Source organism: Colobus angolensis, unplaced genomic scaffold, assembly GCF_000951035.1.
Source record: "Colobus angolensis palliatus isolate OR3802 unplaced genomic scaffold, Cang.pa_1.0 Scaffold11, whole genome shotgun sequence".
Lineage (NCBI taxonomy): Eukaryota > Metazoa > Chordata > Mammalia > Primates > Cercopithecidae > Colobus > Colobus angolensis.
Window position 1 is genome coordinate 7,176,952 of NW_012112030.1, and position 7,682 is coordinate 7,184,633.

At 45.7% G+C, this 7,682-nt stretch overlaps 1 pseudogene; it reads left to right on the forward strand.

Annotated features, from left to right (window-relative positions):
- The first annotated feature begins 805 nt into the window (after positions 1 to 805).
- On the forward strand, positions 806 to 7,112 carry LOC105521435 (annotated as a pseudogene).
- Positions 7,113 to 7,682: the final 570 nt, after the last annotated feature.

The following is a 7,682-nucleotide window of genomic DNA, read 5'->3' on the forward strand; positions in this document are numbered from 1 at the left end:
TGCACACACACATGTACATGCATGCACAAATATGTACACATACACACATGTGAACACGCATGCAATTTCTGTGGCTTCATTCTCCTGTGATGGCCGATGAAATCATGGAGCCATGGAAGTGTTAAGATTAGGGAGAGGGTTCCATGTGGGAGAAGACATCTGGTGTTGGATCCAAGGAGATCTGAGTCCTGATCCCAAGGCACTTATCCTCTGGCCCAAGTCACTTAGCCCATCCCATTCCTCAGTTTTCCTTTCTATGAAATTTGTATTACATATGCCCTGCCTAACTCAGAGGCAACAGAAGAGACATTGCTCTGAGGGTGGGAAGAGCCAGCTTTGACTGAAGGGTCCTAGGCTGTGCCAGATAGGGCAGGGTGGACCCATGAGAAGACTGTCCCCCATCTGCCACCAGCTGTGACAGCTAGGGCCTTGAAAATTTGGCACATCTCAGATGTCCCTGTCATCCTATCTTGATGGTGCCCTTGATTCTGACACCTGCTCCCTGGATTAAAGACACAGAGAGGAAACCTGACCTAGAGGGTTTTGCTCTCCTGAGCAGAGGGCAATGAGCCTGAGTCCTTGCTGAGTCTAAATCCCTCCTGAGCTCCACACCCTTCCACACTAAGATGTGCCTTTCCCACTGGGACAGGGTCTTCTGGTCACTGGGTCATGTCTTCTTTAGCTCTGGGCCACGAGCTCTTCCTTTTCCTATCTGCGCTCAGCTCAGTGCCTCCCTCTGTCTTGCTTCCTATAGACCCTGCATGTCTGGCACACTTTATCCTCAGACTCCTGAGGGCATCAGGGAATGATCCCAGTCCATCCTGTCAGTGCCAAGAGCTGGATCAGTGCCCCTGACTTTGAGGATCTCAGGCAGGGTAAGGGCAGTTCTCTCTCAGGGATGCCTGCAGATCGCCACCTGCCCCACAGTGGGAAGGAAAGACGAGAGGTGGGAGCTCCAGGTGGATTGGGAGGGGAGGGAGGTAGAATGGGCTTTGGAGAGGCATGGGGGGATGAACTGGAGATGCAGAGTGTCACCAAGCAATAACATTTCTGGGGACCACCGGGCACAGGATGTGCTGGCCTATCCTTAGCACAAGCAATGCCGGTACCTGAGCTGTCCTTAACTTTGAGCTGCAACACGGAGGACAAGGCCCAGAAGCAGCAATGTGGGCTACACTTTTCTTCATCAGGCTGAATCTTGGCACCCTGTGTGCTGTTTGTTCCAACTTCAGTGGGCAGAGAGGGAACACCGCATGAGCACTGACTGCATGCTGGGCACTGCCAGGTGCTTTGCGTGTGTTTTGCTTCACAAAGAGATGCATCTGTGGGGACAAGGAAATCTCCTGGGATCTCCTCCCCCAGCTTCTCTAAACATTCCTCTCCTCTTATGTCATAGAGAGCAAAGCTTCACAGGAAAATGCCCTTAGAGACTGGGGAATAAATTCACCCTGAGCTGCTCAAGATGGATATGGAGCCCTCCTCCAGCAGAGGCTTTGATGAGGCCAGCAGGGAAGAAGGCGGTATGGGGATTGAGTCAAGACCTCTCTGGAACGAGGGTCTCCGGACCTACTTTCAGGCAAGGCAAGTCAGAGAATTCCTTTCTGACCATGCTTCCGGGGAGAAAGGGTCAGAGAGTGACCTTCCTGCTCCTGCTGTTTTCTGCATTTCCTCTCGTGTAAAATATTCAGCAGCCCAAGGGGCCACATGTTGGGGTAATGTGTTCTGGACCCCGACACTATCCTCCTACCTCTCTGACCATTTCCTCTCTCTTCCTTTGTGAACTTCTCTCCCAGGCATCCATCCCTGTCCATCATGGGGACCCTGCCAGGGAGGGTCGGAGGAGGAAGCCAGGGAACTGGGGTGATCTGAGGGCAGCCTGAGAGGACAGAATGAGTCGGAGGGGGCAGGGTTAAAGGGCCAACTACATTAGGTTGATTCACATGAAATTGCTGATATTTGGTCATTTCTTACCTACAAAAATCATAAGTTCGTCTGGTTCAAACCACAACTTCAAAACTTGCTTCAGTAGGGTTTGTGTTTAACTGGACTTGTAGCCAGGCACTTGGGAACTCAAGGCACTTACAGGAAGGTTACTGGAAACCTCTGTGCACCTTGCAGCATCACAGTCACAGAAGGAAGCACTTGCTTCACTTAGGAAGCAGGGAACTCATATGGAATCCCATCTAGCCACAAAATCACTCTTTTCCAGCTGAAAAGTATATAGCTGACTTATCATAAAACTGCCTCTCACTACTGCAGGAGGACAGAGAAAGTACAGCACATTTCCGCATCTCTGAGACTGGGAAGCCTGCTCTGGGTGATCTTGCAGAGCAGGCCCTGTAGTTACATTGTTGTGTGGATCTGCACAGCAGGCTGTAAGGCAGAGTCACAGCTAGAGCTTTAGAAATAGAGTTAGTAAAGACATGGTTCTTCAAAGATATGCCCAGAAAATTCTCTGCAAAAACAAAAGGCTTGCTATAAGGAAGCCTCCACTGCAGGGCAGTGGATGAGTGGCTTACCATCTGTGGATCTTAGTCAAGTCAATCTCTCTGAGCCTCAGTTTCCTCATCTATAAATGGAGATGATAATACCTACCTCTTACGGTCGTGCATTAGCTTGCCCAGGCTTCCATACCGAATACCACAGACTGGGTGGCTTAAACAATGGAAATGCATTTTCTCACAGTTCTGGAGGCTGGAAGTCTGAGATTGAAGTGCCATCAGGGTTTGGGGAGGGCTCTCTTCCTGGCTTGTTGATGGCTGCCTTCTTGCTCATGTGGCCTCTTCTCTGTACACATGCAGAGAAAGAGATCTCTTGTGTCTCTTCCCCTTCTTATAAGGACTCCAGTCCTACCAGATTAAGGCCCTACACTTACAACCTTATTTAACCTTTATACCTCCTTAGAGGCCCTACCTTCAAATAGTCATATTAGGAATTAGGGCTTCCATACATGAATTTTGGGGGGACACAATTCAACTCATAACAGACTTCTTTGAGGCTCACAGGGCATAGATTGTACTCTGAAAATGGTAGCTTTTTGGATGTGGGTCATCCAGAAGGTCTAGCAGGTTGCAGCAAATCAGGCTGATGAAGAAAGATCTAAGCAGACCAAGACCAAGATATCCCCAGATCCTTGGAGAAGAATGGAATGTGAACACCAGACCCAACTCAACAGCATCAGTATTTCGCTGCACCTCTACTTATCATATAATTCACTGGTTATATAAATATAATTTACATATATAAATACACTGGTTGTATAAACATAACTATATTTAAATTATATTTATATATAAATTATACATCAACACATATGTTTACGTAATTATATATAAATACATATATTTATATATATATTCACTGGTTATATAAATATAATTAACTGGTTGTTATAAAAAGCTTGTGGCTTTCTTTCCTTGATGCCACCTTTTCTCTCACTTCCTGGGCTCAGTAACCCACCAGCTGTGCCTTATCTCCTTCCCTGTTATCCAATGAGCTCAGGCCTCTGTCCTTGATGGCTTGGCTCTGAACACTCACTTCCTGTCTGAACTTTTGCCTTCATGCAGTCCAATGCACTCACACCACAGACAGGCTGTTCGTGTACAGTGCAGACCAGATCCTGTCACTTCCCTACTTGAAATGTTTCAGTGACTTCCTACTATTTTAAGATAAGCCCAAGATGTTAACAGCTTCACAGGGCTGGCCTCATCAGCTCTGGCTCCTGCGTGTGCCTCAGCCTGGGTGGCTGCACCCCAAATTTCATCCTCTGACTCAGACGCCTCTGGTCTCTGCCATCTGCTCTGCCCTCTCCTGCCTGCTCCCACAACCTTGTCCCAAATTCACTTTTCAGAGCCCAGATACCAAGTCACACAACTTTTCTGGGGCCTTTTATTTTTTGGGAGATGGGCATGCTCCAGCCTATGTGCTCGTGGAGACCCTGTTTCTCCAGTCCTGACAGTTACCTCACCATATTGAGTCTCTGTTCCTTTTAAGCTCTGAGCTCCAGGAGGCAGCTGCCTGTGTCTGCAGTCTTGTTTATTGTGCCTACTGCTGCTGTGTCTGCCCCACAGCAAAGCTCAGGAAGTACTGGTTGAATCAATTATCTTTTATGAATCATTTTTCATATTTCTGCATACATGTTCACAGAAGACTTATTCACAATAGACCGAAGGTGGGAACAACCCAAGTGTTCACTGAGGAATGAATGGATACACAATGTGGTCTATCCATACAATGGCATATTATCCAGGCTTAAAAGGGAATGACGTTGTGACACACCCTGCTACATGGATGAACCTTGAAGACATCATGCAAAGTGAGATAAGCCAGACACGAAAGGACACATATTGCATGATCCCACCTCTAAGCAGAGTCATCCATTTCGTAGGGATAGAGAATGCAACAATGTTTGCCACGGCTGGAGGAGGAAGGAATGACGAGTTCATGTTTAATGGGTACAGAATTTCAGGTTGGGAAGATGAGAAGGATCTGTGGATGGATGGTGGTGACAGTTGCCCAACAATGTGACTGTGCTCGATGCCACCAGACTGTATGCTGAAGGTGACTAAGATGGTAAATTTTATGTTTTGCATTCTTTCCACAGTTAAAAAAAGAAACTTCAAATACTTCAGGGGGAGGAGCAGAGAGAGAAGTGTGTCAAATTTTTCTTTCCCTGGAAGAAGCCACTTAAATATAAGTTAATAAACAGCTTATTTAAAGACCAAAAATATGTGAACTGAAGCAATCAGACTACTATCCTTCTAACTGGTAGATATGATGATGTGGAAATGTTAAGTTTATTTATGAAAAATGAATCATATCATTTTGAAAGCTTAGGAGAGAATAGGTCAAGGCTGACTGGCAGGCAAGACAATGTCATGTGTGGGGAAGTGGACCGCAGGCAGCCAGAGCAGATGTGCTTACCAGGAAATGAGAAATTGAACATGGAAAAGAGGGCAGGATAAGGGGAAACATCTATTTAAAACTTTGGTTTATCATCTACAAAGGACAGACAGAATAAATGATTCTAGGCCAGATGCAGTGGCTCACGCCTGTAATCCTAGCACTTTGGGAGGCTAAGGCAGGCAGATCACCTGAGGTCAGGAGTTCAAGACCAGCTTGGCCAACATGGCGAAACCCCATCTCTACTGAAAATACAAAAATTAGCTGGGCGTGGTGGCGGGAGCCCATAATCCCAGCTGCTCTGGAGGCCAAAACGGAGAATCGCTTGAACCTGGGAGGTGGAGGTTGCAGTGAGCTGAGATCGTGCCATTACACTTCAGCCTGGGTGACAAGAGTGAAACTCCATCTCAAAAAATAAAATAATTTAAATTAAATTAAATTAAATTAAAAATAAATTATTCTCCTCTGCTTTCCAGGACATCCTCTGTTCCAAATTTAAAAGTTTAAGCAACAAGGTGGGAACATCACTGTGGCCATTCCAGGCCACTTGAGGACAGGTTCTGAAGGAAGGCAGAAGGCTTGTATCTGGCCAGCTGTGTGTGATCCCTGCATGTCCTGGTGTTGGATGAGGCAGACAGATTTCTGGACATGGGATTTGAGGCAAGCATAAATACCATCCTGGAGTTTTTGCCAAAGCAGAGAAGAACAGGCCTTTTCTCTGCCACTCAGAAGCAGGAATTGGAGAACTTGGGGAGAGTGGGCCTCCGGAACGCTGTCTAGTCTCAGTGAAGGAGAAGGGTGTGGCAGCCAGCAGTGCCCAGAACACCACTCTCCCCTGGATAACTACTACATAGTATGCAAGGCAGATGAGAAATTAAACCAGCTGCTACATTTTATTCGCAGTCATAAGCAAGAACAACACCTGGTCTTCTTCAGCACCTGCACCTGTGTGGAATATTATAGGAAGGCTCTGGAGGTGCTGATGAAGAGTGTAAAGATTGTGTGCATTCATGGAAAGATGAAATACGATCTTCCTGGGGTTCCGCAGATTGCAAAGTGGGATCTTAGCGTGCACTGATGTGGTGGCCCAGGAATCAATATTCCTGAAGTAAATTGGGTTTTGCAGTACAATCGCCCCAACAATGCAAGTGCCTTTGTGCAGGGCTGTGGCCGCACAGCCCACATTGGCTACAGAGGCGGAGCTTTGGTGTTCCTCCTGCCCATGGAAGAGTCATACATCAATTTCCTTACAATTAACCAAAAACGCCCCTGGCGGAGATGAAACTCTAGAAAAACACAGCTGACCTTCTGCCAAAATTCAAGTCTATGATCCTGGCAGAAAGAGCTATGTTTGAAAAGGGCATGAAAGCTTTTATGTCCTATGTCCAGGTTTATGCAAAGCAGGAATGCAAGTTGACTCTCAGATTAAATAATCTTGATTTTGCAACTCTTGCTCAAGGTTTTTCCCTGCTGAGAATGCCCAAGATGCCAGAATTGAGAGGAAAACAGTTTCCAGATTTTGTGTCTGTGGACATTAATACAGACGCTATCTCACTTAAAGATAAAATTAGAGAAAAGCAGAGGCAGAAATTACTGGAGCAACAAAGAAAAGAGAAAAACATAAAATGAAGGGAGAAGAAAATTCATAAAAAAATAAAGCTTGGTCGAAGCAGAAGGCCAAAAAGGAAAAAGAAAAACATGAATGGCCGGGCGCGGTGGCTCAAGCCTGTAATCCCAGCACTTTGGGAGGCCGAGACGGGCGGATCACGAGGTCAGGAGATCGAGACCATCCTGGCTAACACAGTGAAACCCCGTCTCTACTAAAAAATACAAAAGAATAGCCGGGCGAGGTGGCGGGCGCCTGTAGTCCCAGCTACTCGGGAGGCTGAGGCAGGAGAATGGCGTAACCCCGGGAGGCGGAGCTTGCAGTGAGCTGAGGTCCAGCCACTGCACTCCAGCCTGGGCGACAGAGCGAGACTCCGTTTCAAAAAAAAAAAAAAAAAAGAAAAACATGAATGAGATAAGGAAAAGGGAAGCGTGTTCTGATACAAAGATGAGGACATGGAAGAACTTCTGAATGATTCCGGGCTCTTGAAAAATATTTTTAAAGGCAAAATTACTGAAGAATTTGAGAAGGACTTATTGACAAGTTGCAAAAGAACAATTAAGACAGCTGATTTAGTGTTTCAGATTTGGAAGATGACTGCTGATACCAGGGTCACAGATAAACTCATAAGGACGTAGCTGTTTCCTAACTTGGTGGATGGTTCCTGTTTGCTTTTACTGCAAATCAAAACTTCAGGAGACATCCAAAAAGAATCACATCTCTGAAAGCTATCCTTTCAGACTAGGGAGAAATGAGGGATTTCACACTCATGAATATTTGACTAAAAACATTCCAGTCTTGAAGTAGTCTAACAGAAGAAAACGTAAAATTATTTGAGTGTAAATAATAGATTTCAATATTTATTTATTATGATGGGTTATATGTGTGTGTGTGTGTCTGTGTGTGTGTGTGTGCTTGTTTTTTCTAATGCTATTTTGTAGTTATTTGCAAACATTAAGATACTGAAGTATACTTGGTTTTAGATTTTTAAAAGCCCCTTAGTATTTTTAGGCACCTGACCTCCCTGAGTGTTCTTGGCCCTGGACTTCATTTATCCTTCAATGCCCTGTGGAGGTGGCTAATGTGCTAGAGTTATTTTATGTTAAGAATAATCCTGGCTGGACGCAGTGGCTCATGCCTGTAATCCTAGCACTTTGGGAGGCTAAGGCAGGCA